The sequence below is a fragment of the Pelophylax lessonae genome (assembly GCF_965119305.1).
Source record: "Pelophylax lessonae genome assembly, chromosome: 10".
Taxonomy (NCBI): domain Eukaryota; kingdom Metazoa; phylum Chordata; class Amphibia; order Anura; family Ranidae; genus Pelophylax; species Pelophylax lessonae.
In genome coordinates, this window is record NC_138777.1 from 89,266,791 (window position 1) to 89,287,073 (window position 20,283).

The 20,283-nt window shown below is 44.9% G+C and overlaps 1 protein-coding gene across 1 annotated transcript in view; it reads right to left on the bottom strand.

The window, feature by feature from the left end:
* CHID1 (chitinase domain containing 1) overlaps window positions 1-20,283 on the bottom strand; it is a 1,130,290-nt gene that overhangs the window by 1,034,529 nt on the left and 75,478 nt on the right. The window lies entirely within an intron of this gene.

Here is a 20,283-nt window from a genome sequence, read left to right on the forward strand (position 1 = left end):
GCCTCTTATCAGTTTGGTTGCCCTTCTCTGCACTTTCCCCAGTTCCCTGATATTCTTTTTGAGAACTGGTGCCCAACACTTAACTGCATATTCCAGATGAGGTCTTACTAATGATTTGTACAGGGGCAAAATTATATATCTCTCTCTAGAGTCTATAACTCTCTTAATACAAGAAAGGACTTTGCTTGCTTTGGAAACTGCAGCTTGGCATTGCATGCTTTTTTTAAACTAATAATCTACCGAAACCCCCAGATCCTTCTCCACTATTGATTCTTCCAGTTGCACTCCCCCTAGTATGTATGATGCATGCATATTCTTAGCCCCCAAGTGCATAACTTTACATTTATCAACATTAAACCTCATTTGCCACCTAGTTGCCCAATTAAACAGTGCATGGAGGTCGGCTTGTGAATTGGAGACATCCTGTAAGGACATTATTCCACTGCATAGCTTGGTGTCCTCTGCAAAGACTGAAATGGTACTTGTAATCCCAAACCCTATATCTTTTATAAATGTATTAAAAAGTAGGGATCCCAATACTGATTCTTAGGGTACACCACTGATAACCCTAGACGGTTCAGAGTAAGAATCATTAACTACTATTCTCTGAACTCTGTCTTTTAGCAGTTTTCCATCCATTTACAATCTGATCTTTCCAAGACTGTAGACTTTACCTTACACATTAGCCATGTGTGGGAAGGAAGGATCACTTGCGGCGGAACAATCTGCAGCTGCTGGGCTTTCCTGAGGGCTCAGAAGGCAAACAAGGCTCATAAATACTTTTGGGATTAGACCCTTTTCACCCATGTTTGCCACTGAACACACCCATGTATGGCTACAGTGAGGGGAAAAAAGTATTTGATCACCTGCTGATTTTGTATGTTTGCCCACTGACAAGGAAATGATCAGTCTATAATTTGGTAGGTTTATTTTAACAGTGAGAGACAGAATAAAAAAAAAAAAATCCAGAAAAACGCATTTCAAAAAAGTTATGAATTGATTTGCAATTTAATGGGTGAAATAAATATTTGACCTCTTTGCAAAACATGACTTAGTACTTGGTGGCAAAACTCTTGTTGGCAATCAGAGATCAAACATTTCTTGAAGTTGGCCACCAGGTTTGCACACATCTCAGGAGGGATTTTGTCCTACTCCTCCTTGCAGATCCTCTCCAAGTCATTAAAGTTTCGAGGCTGACATTTAGTAACTTGAGCCTTCAGCTCCCTCTACATATTTTCTACAGGATTAAGGTCTTGAGATTGGCTAGGCCACTTCAGGACCTAAATATGCTTCTTCTTAACCCACTCCTTTGTTGCTTTGGCCATGTGATTTGGGTCATCGTCATGCTGCAATATCCATCCACGACCCATTTTCAATGCCCTGGCTGAGAGGAGATTCTCACCCAAGATTTGATGGTACATGGTCCCGTCCATCGTCCCTTTGATACAGTGAAGTTGTCCTGTCTCTTTAGTAGAAAAACAACCCCAAAGCATAATGTTTCCACCTCTATCTTTGACGGTGGAGGTGGTGTTCTTGGGGTCATAGGCAGCATTCCTCCTCTAAACACGGCGAGTTGAGTTGATGCCAAAGAGCTTGATTTTGGTCTCATCTGACCACAACACTTTCACCCAGTTCTCCTCAGAATCATTCCTCACAGTTCTCATGATCATTAAAACTCCACAAGTTGAGGTCTTGCATGGAGCCCCAGACCGAGGGAGATTGACAGTTATTTTGGGTTTCCTCCATTTGCGAATAATCGCACCAACTGTTGTCACCCTCTCACCAAGCTGTTTGGCGATGGTCTTGTAGCCCATTCCAGCCTTGTGTAGGTCAAAAATCTTGGCCCCCCCACAAGCTTGTATGTATGCCTGACAACGTCAGGGCATGCTCCTTATGAAACCATGGATGGTGTCCTGGGGTATTCCTTGCAGATCTGAACCAGGACATCACTAAGCTCCCTGAACAGACTGAGGTGCAACCTGGCGGCGTTGAATCGACCGAAACATAATGTCCCAGAGGTCTTCTATTGGATTTAGGTCAGGCGAGCGTGGGGACTATTCAATCAATTCCTTCATCATCCAGCTACTGGCTGCATACTCTCATCCTATGAGGCTGGGCATTGTCAAGCACCAGGAGGAACCCAGGACCCACTGCACCAGTGTAGGGTCTGACAATGGGTCCAAAGATTTCATCCCTACACCAATGGCAGTCAGGGTGTCATTGTCTAGCCTGTAGAGGTCTGTGCGTCCCTCCATGGATATGCCTCCCCAAGACCATCACTGACCCACCACCAAACCGGTCATGCTGAATGATGTTACAGGCAGCATAACATTCTCCATGGCTTCTCCAGACTCTTTTACGTTTGTCACATGTGCTCGGGTGAACCTGCTCTCATCTGTGAAAAGCACAGGGCGCCTTTGGCAGACCTGCCAATTCTGGTGTTCAATTGCAAATGGCAATCAAGCTCCTTGGTGCCGGACAGTGAGCACAGGGCTCACTACAGGACGTTGGGCCCTCAGGCCACCCTCATGAAGCCTTTTTCTGATTGTTTGGTCAGAGACATTCACACCAGTGGCCTGCTGGAGGTAATTTTGTAGGGCTCTGGCAGTGCTCATCCTGTTCCTCCTTTCATAAAGGAGCAAATACCGGTCCTGCTAATGGGTTAAGGACCTTCTATGGCCCTGTCCAGCTCTCTTAGAGTAACTGCCTGTCTCCTGGAATCTCCTCCATGCTCTGGAGACTGTGCTGGGAGACACAGCAAACCTTCTGGCAATGGCACATATTGATGTTCGATCCTGGAGGAGTTGCCTGTGCAAGCTCTATAGGGTCCAGGTATCGTCTCATGCTACCAGTAGTGACACTGACCCTAGCAAAATTCAAAACAAGTGAAAAACAGCCAGAAAAGATGGAGTAGGAAAAAAAGTCAGTTGCCTCCACTTGTAAAACTATTCCTGTTTTGGAGGTTGTCTCATTGTTGCCCATTTAGTGCTCCTGTTGTTAATTTCATTAACACCAAAGCAGCTGAAACTGATTAGCAACCCCCTATGCTACTTAACTGACCAGATCGATATCCCAGGAGTTTTATTGACTTGATGTTATACTCTGATTAAAAAGTGTTCCTTACATTTTTTTGAGCGGTGTATATTCAGTATAAGGAACTTCTTATCCCTCATTTACTTCAGGTTTATACTCATGAGTTTGAGAAGGGGTGTCTACCCCCCTCTACACCAGAAGCTCTCGTTGAGCTTATCCCCAAACCCCATAAGGACCATTTACTTTGTGTCTTATATAGGTTTATTTCTTTAATAAATTTGGATATTAAAATCCTGGCTAAAGCCCTGGCCCGTAGACTCAATTACATGGTTACCACCTTGGTTGGCTCGGATCAGACCGGCTTTATTCCTTGGCGCTCCAGCAATATTAATCTTGAGACACTCTTTACTAACATGCAGGCTACCCATGACCACATGGGCTCCAGACTTGTCATTGCTTTGGACACTCATAAAGCATTTGACTGTGTTGAATGGCAATTATTAAAAGAAGCTCTGGCTAAATTTGGGTTTGGGCCCTCCTTCCTTCGTTAGGTGCAACTCTTGTATCCCAACTCTAGTGCTTGCATACGTGTTAACAATTATATTTCAGTCCCCTTGCCAATCTCCCACGGCATGGGTGCCATTTGTCGCCCCTCTTGTTTACCCTGGTTATAGAACCACTGGCAGCACTATTGGAAGCAGATTCTATCATCCAGGACTTAGTAGTTAACAGCCTTGAGGAAAAAGTGTCTCTTTATGCGGACAACCTATTTATCTGTTTGATCCACAGTCTTCCCTCCCAAAACTCCTGCAGGTTATGACGGAATTCAGACAATTTTCCGGATTTAAGGTAAACTGGGATAAGTCCACCATCTTCCAAGTCAGATCCTGATGTGGCTGCAAGATCACTTGCCTGCTTAAGGTCCGGTACATGGGCATAATTATCCAACGGCCTATTCCAAATATAATGACAATAATTTGCTTCCTCATATTCATAGATTAAAAACCACATTCACGACCTGGACTATGCAGCCCCTTAACTTATTAGGCAGAATCAATATCTTTAAAATATTTTTTTTTGCCACTCTTCCTCTATGTTTTTGGCAATTCACTAGTCCATGTCCCTAAACAGTGGTTCCGAAATCTTGATTCCGTTATCATATTGTTCCCATGGGCAGGCAAACCGGAGAGAATTGCTAGGATACGCTACAGCTGCCCCTGTCAGGTGGAGGGCTGGCTATGCCCAGTCTTCAAACATATTATTTTGCTTCCCAGCTGACTCACGCGCACTGGTGGTTTCACCTGGATGCAAATAATGCAGCTACTCCCCTAGAGATTGGGATTCTCACTTCATAGGAGTTCTTAAAAAACCTTATACATAGGCAGTCTACGCAAAGGCGCCAGGGCAGCAAGGTTCTTGCTATGAAACTACGGGTCTTTAAGGCCTCTCTCCTAATCCCCAACAGTGACGCTAGTGCTGTCTGTTCCAACGCCCCGCAGTGGCAAAATCCACATCTTCGTGAATTCCACTTCCGGGAGAATGGCCTGTTCTGGACCAGATATGGGATTAAGATTGTCGCACAATTGTATCAAGGGAGATCTTTTACCATTTCAGCCCCCCGGAAGATTTACCCCCCTTCATGACCTGCCCATTTTATGTGATATCACACTGCATTATTTTAACTGGCAACTGTGCGATCATAAAATGCCTTGCCAGAGGTGCCTTGGCAAAATGCCTAAAAATTGCCCAAAAATGTTATATAAACTGGCGTGTGGATAAAGCCTGCCCTTTAGTTACACAAAGCCACAGGTTTTCATTTAGCACCATTACAACCTTAAAGCTAGCGGCATCCTAACAACCACAAGCATAATCAGTTGATGAGGAGGATGTCAGTCACCTGCATAGCATTCTTGTTTGACCCCCCCTCCCTCTCTATCAGTGTTGGGATCACATTAGCTGAGTGATGGAAAAACAGAGGGAGAAGAGAAACATCGGAACACTACTGAGTACAAGTTTGCAAAAGTGGATTTTCTTGGAAGAATAAATCACCTCTAACGTTGGGTGTCCTACATGTGTGGATGTTGCTGCATTATGTAAAAATATAAGAATAGTTTTTACATTTTAGAATGGGGTGCCGCAAAACTGTCCATAATTTTTAAAGGGTGCCTTGACTGAAAAAAGGTTGAGAAGCAATGACGTAGATAATATGGTTGAAAAAAGACACAAGTCCAACACTGGTGTACAAATTGCAGTTCCTATGATAAATACTAAATGTGGTGTTGTCATATATTTGCATCAGCAGCATATACTGTAACCCACACTCTTTCTTGCTGCAGTGTCTGTAATTCCTTATTGATACATGCATTCCAGACGATGCAACTACTAACGTTGTATGCGGTGTTGTCCTGTAATTTCCTCTGTGACATATCCTGTAAACTATATTGTTTCAGAATGCAATGTATGCATATATGATTGTATCACAGTAACCCTTTGAATAAAAATCTGTTGAAAGTGAAAAAAGACATAGGTCCATCCGGTTCAATCCACAGAGAAAAAAAACAAAACACACAAATTGAAAACCTCAATATACACAATCCTTTACCCACAGTTGATCCAGAGGAAGGTAAAAAACCCTAGTAGAGCATGATCCACTTTGCTCCAGAAGGGGAACATTCCCTTCCTGATCCCCCAAGAGGTAAACGGATATTCCCTGGATCAACTTTACCTATGAATATTAGTATTCAGTTATACTGTATTTTGTGCTTTTATGAAAGAATCCAGGTCTTTTCTTAAAACAATCTACTAAGCTGGACAGAACCAACTCTTGAGGGAGTCTATTAAATAAAATAAAATATTGCACTCACATTGGTAGGTGACTCAGTAGTTTGGCACATATATATGTAGCATAATTACTCTTAGGCCCCTTTCACATGCAGCGGATCCATTTTGATGGACTCCGCTTACTAAGTGGGGATTGCTCTGCTGATCCCCGCTGAGCAGGCGGATGAACGGTCCGTCTGCAATCACTGTGCAGAGATGGACCTGTCAGAGTCCCGCTTTCCTGTATGGGGAAATCGGATGAAAACGGACCGTAAGGGTGATTATGCTATGTATATGTGCCAAACTACTGAGGCACCAACAAATGTGAGTGCAATGTTTTATTTTATTTAATAAGAGTTCCTTTATATAAGCCATGTGTACCTGAATCTGGACGATTGAAGATAAAAGACACAATTCCCCTTCTGAAAGCGTTTTCCGACCTATTGTTTTTTAACACAGTTCCACCTGTTCTGGTATGTCCAGGCTGTCTAAAGGAGAGTGCCCTGGGTGGTGGATTTCATTTCTGGCTGAATAAGCAGAGCAATTTTAAATGTAGATCATATTTAAACAAATATTTTGTTTTTAAAATCATGGACTTTTACTAAAGTGGACTTTGTTTTTTCTTTCTCATATAGTGTTGTTTATTGGTATAATATTTATACACTTATGTGATATTTTTTAATTTGTTTTAGTTTTTACCCTGGTATAATATTGATGCACTATTTGCACTTATGCAATAATTTGTTTCAAAACTAGCGCTGCTGCAAATAACATATAATTTGCACCTGGTGGACACACTTGGTTTATCAGTAGCAGCTTGTTTTATTTATGTTCTCTTAGTGCGAGCATTTAGTGGTCTTAGCAGTGTTAGTTTACTTTTACTATAGTAAAAGTACAGTTCAGTAAAAGGTAATGTTCAAGGTGTTAGCTTTGAAAACAAAGCGCAGAAAGGATGTTGTTTCACATTCTGCAGATGAAAACTTGATTCAATTTTGTTTCTTACAAGGATGGCATAGACGAGATGTCAAAAACGACTCCCACTTCAAATCACTTCTCCATAAATCATTAACAAAAGTTCTGTTTCGAAAAGAGATCAAAACAGGAAATCACATCACAGTACATTTTGTTTGTTTGCTGTGTGGAGTCCTGACATTAATGCTCTAGTTTTCTCATCCACAAGTAGGAGACATAACACATACTGACATAAGTACAATGCAGCATTGATTCTAATACCAGGTCTTTTTTTCCAACAGAACCTGTACCTTTTTTTCCCAGAAAAAAACATTTAAAATATATACCCAAAACTTTTTTAATTTTGGATAGATTGGGGAAGAGGTTAAATACCAGGTCAGGTTATGTTTTGTAAAGTCCCCCGGGAAGATTTCTCTTCACTTTCTGTTCCAGAGCAGCAACAGGAATTGAGAGGAAATCTCCCCACACAAGAATTCCCCTCCACAGTTGTCACGGGAACATCTATCCCCACTGAAAACCTTACTTTCACTTCTTGTTCTGATGACCAATCTAAAAATGGGATTTTTGACTTACTGTAAAATACATTTCTCTGATGTTCATTGACGGACACAGCTCCTAATTCTTCCTAACCAATGGGTTATACTGCCCCCTACAGGAGTAGGACACTAGGCAGGAAAAAGTTTGATTACGCCTATGGGCAGTCCCAGGGGGTATACACCCTCACTCAGCTATAAGCACTCAGTTTTGTTATAAGCAGTGTCAGAAGAAAGCCAACTCCAACGAGGGGTGGGTGCAGTTTCCCTCAATGAACATCAGAGAAATGGATTTTATGGTAAGTCAAAAATCTTATTTTCTCTTTCGTTCACTGACGCACACAGCTCCTGATTCTTCTTAACCATTGGGACATACCAGAGGGGTGGGAAAACAGCAGAAAACAATTTCCAAGGCTAACCATAGCCAACCAGGTAACATGGAGCTTAACCATAACAACTGGAACTCACCTGAAAAAAAACAATACACCCTCAAAGAGGACCAGGTCCTCTAAACCGCAGCCTACAAAACCTTGCGGCCAAATGAAAGAACCGCAGATGGCAACACATCCATTTTATAAAATTTTGTAAAAGTGTACACAGACGACCAGATGGCCACCTGCAAACCTGCATCACTGATAACTGAAGGCCCAGGAGGCACTAAGCGCTCGAGTAGAATGTGCCTTAAAGCAGAGTTCAACCCATTTTATTTAGTCACTTTCTATCATCTACCCTTTAAGCATTTTTATTTTAGAATGTAAATTATTATTATTTTTTTTTTTTATCATGCAAATACATTTTTTTCTAATTTCTGCCACAGCTCGGAAGGCATCTGCTTAGGCGATTACGTCACTAGGCGATTTGCAAGGGCTCCTGGGATAGCAGCGTCATGTATCCCAGGAATCCTTGTGAATTGCCTACTGACGAAATCTCACGTTATCTTCTGTCTTCTGATTGACAGGTTGCTATAGCAATGAGGCGGGAACTTCCGCCGACGCCGACATTGCTATAACAATCGGTCAGGAAGAGGGAGAGCCGTAGAGTGACATTACTGCGCAGGCACGGAAATCCCGGAAGTTAATACAGGAGGGCTTCAGATGCCCAAAACTAAAATGGAACCTGCCTGCTTCTGAGATCTGGTCAGTAATAAAATATTTTTAAATAAACTAAAACACATATGACTTTTTACAAATGTTTTTTTTTTTTATTTTTTTATTTTTTTTTTTTTTACAAATGTTAATGTATTTGTTAAGACAAATACAGAGGCGTCTTTAAATAAAAAATTGTTTGGGGGACTGGAGATCCGCTTTAACAGGGAAAGGAGGAACCTGACCCCTTACTGAATAGGCCTGCATCACTGTCTTGTCTGCTCCATCTGGAAACGGTCGCAGCAGAAGCGGCCAACCCTTTTCGAGGTCCAACCATGAGTACAAATAGTGAGTCTGACTTAATAAAAGACCCCATAGCTGCCAGGTACACCCTGATTGCCTTTGGAAGGAACAACGGACAGGGACAAAGAACCACCTTAGCTCTGTAAACCAACAGGTAAGGTGAACGACAAGACAAAGCCGCCAGCTCCAACACCCTGCATGCAGAGGTAATTGCCATCAAAAGGGCCACCTTCTGGAACAACGTAAGCAGGGAAACCTTCCAATATTTTTGAAGGGAGATTCCTAGAAAACTGACAACACCAATTTGAGGCCCCACGTCGGTAATGGAGATCGCACTGGAGGAACCAAGTGTCGAACTCCCTGGATAAAGATACGCACCAAGGAGAGAAAACCGCCAAGGCCGAAACCTAGCCCCTGATGGTACTCAAGGCCAGGCCCTGCTCAACCAAGAAGAAAGCCAAGATCTAAGACACCAAAAAGGAGCAAGGGAGAACCGCAAAAGATTCACACCGCGCAACATAAGTCTTCAAAGTACGATGGTAGATCTTACTAGAGGTACATATTCTAACCTTTAACAGCGTAGGAATAACCAATTCAGACAAACCTCTATCCTTCTGCACCTGGCTTTCAACAGCCAAGCCGTTAAAATCAGCGACTGTAAAGAAGGACGGAAGATTGGTCCTTGGGACAGCAGATCTTCCCTGAGAGGAAGTCTCCAAGGAGCTTTGGCGACCAGCAGTACCAGATTGGCATACCAAGACCAGCGAGGCCAGTCTGGAGCCACTAGAAATCCCTTCCTGTCTCGATTCTGCACAGGAGTCTTGGCAGAAGTTTGAGAGGGGAAAAGGCATAAATCAGACGATACTGACGCCAAGGAGCCACTGATGCATCCGCAGCGTCAATCAGAGGATCCTGAGACCATGCCACAAACCTCTGTACCTTCCATGGACTGTGTACAGCAAAGAGGGCAGGAAGGACCATTCTGCCCAACTTAGAATGACGGCTACTTCCCGACCTGCCGAGACACGTCTTGTGCCCCCTGGTGATTTACATAGGCCACAGCCATGGCACTGTCCAATTGAATTCGTACCGGACACCCCTGAAGATGAATTGTCCAATAATCCAAACAAAGACTAATCGCTCGGAGTTCCAGTACATTGATCGGCAGTCTGGAGCCTTCCCGAGTCCAGACTCCCTGAGCACAAGCTGTGCCGAGGACACCTGCCCACCAGGACAGGCTGGCATCCGTGGTGACAACTGCCCAGTACAGGGGGAGAAGGATTTCCCTGTCGAAGTGCCGGAGAACAAAACCACCTCTAGAGACTGGGGATCCTTGTCTCATTTTACCAGAACCTCTTTTTGCAGAGATCTCGTGTGGAACTGTGCAAACGGAACCGCCTCACAGGTAGACACCATAGGCCCAGCACCCGCATGCAAGCCCAGTGGGATGACCGTCTGCTGGACAACGGAAGCTGAATTGCCTCCTGCAATTTCTGGCATTTTTCCAGAGGAAGCAACACTGAGGCCGAATCCACCCAGATAATCCAGTTTTGTGGACGGAACCAGAGCAGACATCTGAAGGTTCAGAATCCAATGGAACTCCCTCAGAGATCGCAGAGTAATCTCCAAGGCATCCATCAGAGCAGTCAAAGAAGAAGATCATCCAGGTACCCCAGTACCGCAATCCCCCCGCTGACGCAACAATGCTAGCACTGGGGCCAACACTTTGTGAAGACCCGAGGAGCAGAGGCGAGACCAAAAAGTAAACACACAAACTGATAATGCTCCTCACCCATGACAGAGCAGAGGAAGCGCTGGTGACCGGCACATATTGTAATGTGAAGGTAGGCTTCCTTGATGTCGATAGAAGCAAGGAAATCTCCCAGATGTAGGGACGCCACTACAGTGTGGATGGACTCAATTCGGAACTTCTGTACCCGTACAAAGCAGTTTAGCGCCTTGAGGTCCAGAATTGGACGTACCTTGTCTTCCTTCCCGGAAGTGTAAACAGGTTTGAGTAAAACCACTGAAAACATTCCGAAACCAGAACCGGGAAAATCACCCCATGAAGTAAGAAGTCTTGCACTGCCCCAAAGTAACCCCATAAGCGATCTGAGGACAAGTGCAGGTTGGAAGGGAAGAACCTTTCCGTAGGAAAAGACCGAAACTCGATCTTGTAGCCAGACCGAAAGACTTTGTGGACCCATTTGACCCGTACCAGAGAGGTCCATAAATCTGGAAATCAGTGAAGACGCCCCCCCCCCCCCCCCCGATACGGGTGGGAGAGCACCTTCATGCAGAAGAAGCCTTGTCCGCAGGAGAGCCAGGAGAGCCCCTCCTGGCTTGTGCTCACTCAAAATGCCCTGCTCTATGTATCCATAAGCCACATAGAGCCGCAGCTCGGCCCTGCACCCTTCTCTCTCTGTATTGGCTCACTGGCTTGCCAATGAGGAGAGGAAGTCTGAGGACAGCCAAGGCTCTAGTGCACATCACTGGATTGAGGGGGCTCAGGTGGGTATGGGGGGGGCTGTGGGGGAGTAGCACACAGAAGTTTTTTTACCTTTATTTATAGAATGCATGAAGGTAAAAACCTTCAGCATTTACAACCACTGTAAGAACCCCCCTTCCCTCAAAAGATAAGATAAGGCCCCTCACATGACCACCTGAAAAAACATTCAACCCAAGTCAGCTTCTGCTGAGGCCTGAACATCTTCCTGAGTACACAGGTAAACAGAAGACCATGGGGCAGCCTTGCAGACCTAAAAAAAACTGTGGCCTGATGCTGAAAGGACCATTAAGCACCAACACTTACTAGTAGAGGGAACGTTTACTGGAAGGGGGGGTGGGCTTCCTTTTCAGGTCAGATGCTTGATTTAGGAGTTGGCTAATCCACCTAGCAATAGTGGAACGTTAAAGCAGGCTGCCCTTTCTAAAAACCCACAGATAACACAAACAGGGAGTCAGAATGATGAACAGAAGCTATAGTTGTATGGTAGATTCTTACAGCCTGAACCACATCCAAACAGTGGGGAGAATTCCCCTTAGAAAGCTTACAAGCAGGACAAAAAGATGGCAACACAATGCCCGAATTAAATTAGAAATCAGAAACCACCTTGAGTAAAAAGTAAGCACTGGGTTTTTAAAACAACTTTGTACTTGTTAAGAAATTGTTCCTTACAGGATGACAACTTACCTGTCCCTGTTAGGTTTAGAAGGAGGCCTTTGAAAAACTGATAAAATAAGGTTACAGTCCAATGAAGAATGTACAGGTGGCACTATGTGAACCACTCTGTAGACAAAGGCTCTCACCAAAGAGTGCTAAGCAAGAAGTCTCAGGAATAGAACCACCAAGGTTGAGAAATGACCCTTATTGGTCCTCAAGGTCGAGGACTAGTCCAAACTGGATTGAAAAAAGGACAGAACTTGTTCCACTGAGTTCTTCTGGAGAAGGTAGTAGCTCTGGCTGATCTGGGAGGGGCCATAGAGAGTCAGCCAGAAGCCTAAATATGTCTTAGTACCTCACCCTTCGGGGCCAATTCAGTGCAATGAGGATCACCATAATGCCTTTCTTCTCTATCCTGCAGAACAGATAAGGCAACAACTTGAGAGGAGGAAAGACATAAATCAGAACTGATTCTTCAGAGTCATGAGGGCATCCACTGCTAAGGCACAAAGATGCCTGTTCCTGGTCACATATCTCCAAATCCAGAGTGCACTCTGCTTTTAAGAATAAATAATGCAAAAAAAAACAATACTGCAGCTGCTGCTCATCAACCAGTGAAAAAATATTTTAACAAAAAGAAACACAGCGCTAAAGACAGTGCATATAGCAGAAATAAAATTGCTAAAGTGAAAATCCAAATAATATATCTTACTTGTCTTAAGTGCAGACACTGAGAACAGTGGTGAATAAATTAATTGTACACTCCCAATGTTAATAAATAAGTTGATATAGATGTGCTCCAATGATAATCATTATAGCAGTGCACCAAAATAATAAGTCAATTATACACTCCCAATGCTGTTTAGATAGGTGGATTTAGATAAACTTCTAAAAAAATATATATATTGCAATAAATCAGACAAATAATAGGTGTCCAGTGAATATCCACTTACCAGAAAAATGTGAGTGTATTTGCATCTTTTTAACAAAAATAAAATTCTTGGAACGTATTACACTATCTGGGGTGTTTTCTGTCTTTCCATACTGAGGAGGGATATCTTAAAGAGGACCTCTACCTGCAACCTTTTACCAATACCAAGCTCTTTAGAACCCTATGCTGTACAGCTTAGGGGGTCCACTCCTTCTGGTAAGTGGATTCACGGTTGGGAGAGGAGTGAATACGGGATCCACGATCCACAATTCACAAAGAAGTCACTTGGATGATCCTGATTTTCTGAGCATCAGTCACGTTTTCCACTGGTAATTCACTGGACACTTATTATTTGTCTGATTTATTGCAATATATATATTTTTTAGGAGTTTATCTAAATCCACCTATCTAAACAGCATTGGGAGTGTATAATTTACTTGTTGTTTTGGTGCACTGCTATAATTATTATCATTGGAGCACATCTATTTCCACTTATTTATTAACATTGGTAGTGTACAATTAATTTATTCACCACTGTTCACAGTGTCTGCACAAGAGAAGTAAGATATATTATTTGGATTTTCATTTTAGTAATTTTATTTCTGATATATGCACTGTCTTTAGCGCTGTGTTTCTTTTTGTTAAAATATTGTTTAACTTGGACACCAGAAGATCAGCATCAGGTGACCTCCCCAAGAAACAGAGTGTCCAAAACACTTCCAGGTGGGAAGACCATTCTCCAGGATCCAGATGAAAATGGCTGAGGAAGTCCACTTGCTAATTTTTCACCCCTGGAATTTTCACCACAGACATGGCAAGAATGTGGATCTCTGCCAAGGTCAAAATGAGCTCCACTTCTCTGAGAGAAGCCTGATTTCAGGTGCTGACTTGATGGGATGCCACCATCATGGTTTTTTTAGGGTGTAGTAGAACAACTCTTTTTGGCTCTGAGGAAGGGGGTTCGCCCCTGAAACGGGTCAGCCTAGACACAGCAGCCCTATGCGGCACACTGCATACCATTCAGCACAGTGCGGTTCCTTGGCTACCTTGGAGACGGGTATGTGTATTATGTTGATGTGTGTATACACACCTGCTTTGTGAGTATAATGTATACTTTTTTAGTGGTAATGCACTAGGTCAGTGCGCCCTTTTTCTTTTCTGTTTTTGTCAGGGTGTACCCTTACTGGGGGGAAGTGCTAAAGGAATAGTCAAATCACCCTAAGCTCAAGAACATTGTTTGGTGGGCAAGCTTCCTTGGACAACCATGTCCCCTGTACTGATAGGTAATCCAGGAATCCTTCCCAGTCAGGCTGGTGTCCATTGTCAGTACCTACCAGACCAATAAAATAAATTTCCCCATTCCAGCACTGGGCTGAACAGCCACCACTCCAAGGCCATCCTGGCTTTGCCGGTCAGATGCACCAAGTCCAATACCCTCATGCGTAAGCAAACTTGAGGGGTGAGGCACAGATCTCAGATCCTGTACTTTGGACCAAAGGGTCAAAGCTTTTCCTGCGGAAGAAAAACTCATGCCAAGGCCATGCCTAAGATTGGGCTCTTACAGTCGATGAAAAGGATCCAATTTTGACTTTTGGAAGCTCAGGAAACAGCCAGCCCCCGCTGAGTCTGCACTGTCTTCTGAACATTGACTGACAGTCTGTATGCTGACTGTTCCCACAGAAGCAGGTCATTCAGCTATCCCAGAAAGGGTATCTCTTGAGTTTCAAAGGAGAGTCAGTACTAGGGCCAGCACTCCGATCAGCGCTCATGGAGCTGTCACGAGACCAAAGGGCAGAACTATAAACTGAACATGTTTTTCTCCCACCACAAAAATTCAGAAAGCCCCAAAGAGGCAGAAAAGTAGGAATGTGCAGATAAGTATCTTTGACATTCATAGAGGCCAGGAAAATCACTTTAATGCAGGGACACAAAACTCCTGAACACAAATAAATCTGTTCAGCTGCTTCAGATGCAGAATAGGCTACACACTACCATTTTATTTTTTAACAGATTTTAATCAATTTCCTGAAATATTTCTCGCTCCAGGACACGGCCCCTTGAGAGCATAGTAGCTCCAATGCAATAAATAGAAATCCTATTTGATCGTGCAAAGCAGGGAGGAGGTAAAGTGCAAAACTTCAGCTTTTGGACACAATGCCTTGGGCCCATATCTCTGAAACATTTCAGGTCTAAGTGGCCTCTAAGGACAACAGACAGATCCTTTCACTGGACAGAGGGCTGGTCACCTCCCTTGGGGGCTGGGGGTCCAGTTTAAATTGTGTAAAGGGGTGCTGGGTATTGGTTTGAATGCCTGGAAGGAACCAAAGGGACACCTCCTGAGCCACACTACGTGTAGGTCCAGTTAGCTTTGTCATTTTCCTCAGTGGCAAAAGAATACTTCCCCCCAGTAGTCTTATTGATAAACATTTTAAAAGCACCTCTGTGAAGGTGCATAGACCTCATCAGGATGTGCCCAATCCTCAGAGTACATCCCAAATATGAGGATGTAGCAGGAACAACTTGATTGATTTAGAAGCCTTCCAGGATCCTAAACCAGTGACTTTGGGGCGGGGGATTTCTAGTTGTGACAATTTTATATTTTACCCTCAAGCAGATTTCTGTGCCTGAGAGACGGCAGAGGTCTGGGCACCCTGGAAGGATTTGTCAGATGCGGAAGAAACCACCTCTTTTGACTGTTCCTCCTCCTCTGAACTCTAAAATTGTTCCTCCCATCTGATCTGGTGAACACATGTGTTTTATCTACATATTTGCAGATCCTGCAACCTCCACAGGGATACATCCCAGTCAGAAGTGGGAGGTCAGATAGCCAAGTATTTTTAGTCACTTTCCTACACTATTCTGAATAAGTTAAACTATCTCCCAGATTTTAAGAACGGTGAGCTGTTATCAGTGGACGAGTTCCCACAATTTCTGACAAAGCAGGGGACCTAGTTAGTATATGCCAATGCTGATTCAGAACCGATTTAACCTGCTTCCATTGTGATCCATATCGTGTAATTATTCTAGTATGGTTATTTTTATTTTCTTAATCATGGTGTTTTTTGGGTTTTAAGAGGTATTGTCGTTTTTAATGATGGCTCTCTTTTTAGCCTTTCTAATACAATTCAAGAAAACAAAAACAGACAAACACAACACACTGCCACGCAGGGCAGATACAGAAAAAACAAGCGACAACAGGTCACCCCCACCCACCACCCCAGGCTCCACCCAGCAGGTCCATTATTCAAAAACAGAGCCCCTCAAGGGGGCCAGAAAACCCCTCAAGGCCGTCCCAACACATCAGTAGCAAGTCTACAATGCAGAGATACAATCAAAGCAAGCGAACAGTAACCAGCAACCTCAGTTCCTAATTATAAAAAATGAGAATCAGTTGAAAAAGTAGATAACGATAATTCAGCAATAGCAGGGTATTAGGCAAGTGACATCAGCAGTCAGCAACACACCCCCCAGCCACCCCAATCCAAAATACAGTAAGACCCCTAAGACTGCTCAGTGGAGGTCGAGGCCGGAGAATCTATCCACAGCTTCCATACTTTATCAAACTTACGAGGACACCCCCTGCTGAGATACGTAGCCTTATAGAGCGGAGTCACCTTATTAACTAGCAAAAAATTTGGGGGAGCATACCCATGTATTTCTAAAGCTGGTGCAGCTATGAACCAAAAGACATGTATATTAAAAAAAGAATAGCGCACACATGCAAAAGAAATTACCAAATTTGAAGACAATCCATAAATAAAAATGGGGATTTGGTCCCACCATGTGGCCATATAGTGCTCAAGCCCACCACTACGTCAAAGTACCCCATTATGAGTGGGTCCTACACTATCCATGAAAAAGAGATGAATCCAGCCTTTCTAACCCTTGGAGACAACCAGACTACCGAGGTTGAGCAACCCACCCCACCCCCCACACACACCTGTACTCCATCAGTGTCCACTATCAAGTGGATATAGGAGGAGTCCCCTGTAGTGCATTTGCACATCTTTCCCAGCAAGGAGTGTTGTCTCCAAGGGTTAGAAAGGCTGGATTCATCTCTTTTTCATGGATAGTGTAGGACCCACTGATAATGGGGTACTTTGACGTAGTGGTGGGCTTGAGCACTATATGGCCATATGGTGGGACCAAATCCCCATTTTTATTTATGGATTGTCTTCAAATTTGGTAATTTCTTTTGCATGTGTGCGCTATTCTTTTTTTTAATATACCTTATTAACTAGACCCTTCCAAAAGAGGATGGTGGGGGCCAACGGGCTCTTCCAGTGTAGGAGCAGGGCCTTACAGGCATAAAAAAGAAGCAAGCTGACCAGCGTGTGGAGTGCCCTTGCGGGGGCCAAGCCATCTACCAACCCCAGGAGGCAGACCTCAACAGAATTGGGAACCGAAATCTTTTCCACCTCCGCAATGCAAGCCAGTAAGTACGGATGTCCAATAATCCCGGACCACCGGGCACCGCCAGAAGACATGGCTAAAATCTGCCGGAGAATGCGAGCATCGCCAGCACTCCGCATAGGACGTCGGATAAATATGTGCCAGTTTCGCTGGCATATAATAGATCCTATGTAGGAACTTAAAGTGGATCAGACGGTCCCTTGCAGAGACCAAGTAAGCGAAAGGGGAACACCACATATCATCCCAATCGTCGCCATCTAAGTCCGGTACCAACTCCACCCATCGTTCTCTACACCTGCGCACCGCTATTGGAGTGGTAACAAATAGCTTTCGCATATCCGCAGCCTGCACAACAGTCTCCAGTGCAGAAGTCATGATCTCCATACGGGAAGAACCAAACTGTGCCAGAAAGGCAAGACGGAGCTGAAGATAGCGGAATAGATATTGATTTGGTAGATTAAATCGTGTCTTCAGGGCATCAAGGGGCAAAGCGCCCCAAAACCGACAGGGGCAGGTCTCTCCACACCTCCGCCTTGCGCTTAAAGACATCCAGCAGCGGCAGCAAATTAAGAGTAAGATAATCCGCCACCCTAGCCGACACCCTGACTCCCAGGTAGGTGAACTCCGTAACCCATTTCAATGGCAATGAACCATCAGCAGCAGCAAGAGCACCCAGATCTATTGGGAACAAGGTAGATTTATCCTAATTAACCCTAAGGCCGGAGAATTTGGCAAAGGTATCTAAAATATTGAAAACCGCATGCAGGGAGCTATTGGAGTCGTTCAGGAACAGCAGCATATCACCTGCATAGAGTGCCAGACATTCCTTAATGGAGCCGACCTCCAACGCACCCACCTCGGAAGACGCGCGCAGTGCTATGGCCAAGGGTTCTATCATCAGGGAGAACAGGAAGGGCGAAAGAGGACAACCCTGCCTGGTCCCCCGACCCACTGCAAAAAAGGGGGTCAGGGACAACCCAATTTTCAATGCCATGCGAGGGGTAGAATACAAGAAGGAGATCCACTTATAGAACTTAGGACCAAACCCCATGCGCCGCAACACCAGCCCCATATACACCCAGTCCACGGTATCAAAGGCCTTGGCTATGTCCAGTGACACCACCACTCTAGTGCCCGCAGAAGCGTGCGACACCTGCAAATGTGTGAACAGGCGGCGCAGGTTGGTGTCCGTGGACTTACCCGGCATAAAGCCGTCTGATCAATATCCACCAAAGAGGGCAAGACCACAGCCAGTCTAGTAGCCAAGACCTTTGTGAGGATCTTAAGATCCACATTAAGCAGAGCAATAGGGCGGTATGAGGAGCAGAGGGTATGGTCCTTACCCGGTTTAGGAAGGAGAACACCATATGCCTCCAGCATGGAGCCCGGCAGAGCCCCTTCATCAAAACAAGCAGCATATAGGGCCTGAAGCCGGGGAGCTAGGGAGTCCGAGTACTGCCGATACCATTCCACCGGGAATCCATCCGGGCCCGGTGATTTATTGGGAGGGAAGGAAAGGATGGCCTTACTATTTCCTGCAGGGTGATATCATTATCCAACCAAGCACTATCATCACCCTCCAAGATCGGCACAGCAGGTCAGACAGGAGGCGCTCCAGCTCCTCCAGGTCATAAGCAGGCAAGGGTGAGTAGGTGTCCACATAATAAGCCATAAAGACCTGGGAGATCTCCCCAAGGTCCCTAACCAATTCCCCAGTACCGGACCTAATACAGGGGACACTTACCGAAGTCCTTTGATCTGCCACCAGATAAGCCAGCAGTTTACCATTTTTGTCCCCTTCTCAAAAAGTGACTCCGCTCTACGTTTTAAGTTGGCATGAGCAAAGTCAGTATCCAGGAAGGCCAGGCGCCTCCTGGCCTACTCCAGGCCCGCAAAAACAGCAGGCCCCGACTCAGCCGAGTATTCTGCTTCCAACCTACGTACCTCCAATGGAACAGCCTCTCTATCAGCATTAGCTTCTTTACGGGATGCCTTAATCGCTGAGATGTAGTGACCCCGCATGACAGCCTTAAAAGCACCCCACAGTACAACCCCAGCTGTGGAGGAGGCATTGTCCTCCCAATACGCAGGCATATGGGGCTGTACCAGTTGCACCACCTTCTCCATGTGCAGCCATCCGGGTGACAGGCGCCATGCACCCCCCCAGCTGCCATCCTCAAAGTCAGCAGCAGCGGGTTATGATCAGACAGCCCTCCGGCTAAATAAGTGGCATCTTGTACCAACGGAAGACAAGACAAGTTGGCAAAGGCCAGATCTATCCTGGATGCCGTCCTGTGAACTCCGAACCAGCAGGAGTAGCCCCTCACCCCAGGATTTTTCCAGCGCCACAACTCAGTAAGTTGAGCCGCGGAAGCCCAGGACAGTAATTCAGGGGCAGACAACTTCCTTGGGCTAGAGGTGTCCAGTCCGCCATCCAGGATAGCATTAAAACCCCCCGCCAGTAGAAGGGGAAGGTGCATGTAAGGAGCCAGGGTCACCAGGAGGTCTACGAGGAGCTGAGAGTGAAAAGGTGGCGGTAGGTAGACACTCACCAGTACTATCGTTTGTTGATGCAAATCTAAAAGGACAATTGCATACCGTCCTCCAGGATCCGTAATCACTTTCTGAACCGAACAGGGTGCACTCTTACCAAGCAAAATAGACACCCCACGTGCATACGTGGAATACATGGCATTAAAGATCCGTTGGATCCACGGCCGCTTTAAAGCGAGCACCCTGCCCCCATCCAAATGAGTCTCCTGGAGGAGGCTAACATGAGGTTGAACAGTTTTAATATAATTAAATACCGCTGTTCTTTAGGAAGAAATAGGATAGAATGGGAGAGCTGGAAGACCAGGAACAGCCCAAAGAACCGTCCCGATCTCCTAGCCCCACCCATGCAGCAAGCAAAAAACACATGCATGTAATCTAAAAAATGACCACTAGATGGAGCCTGGAGCCTAGGAAAAAACACCCCTGCTGTAATACCCAAAACCTGAAAAATAAAAAAACAGAACATGGTATTCAGCC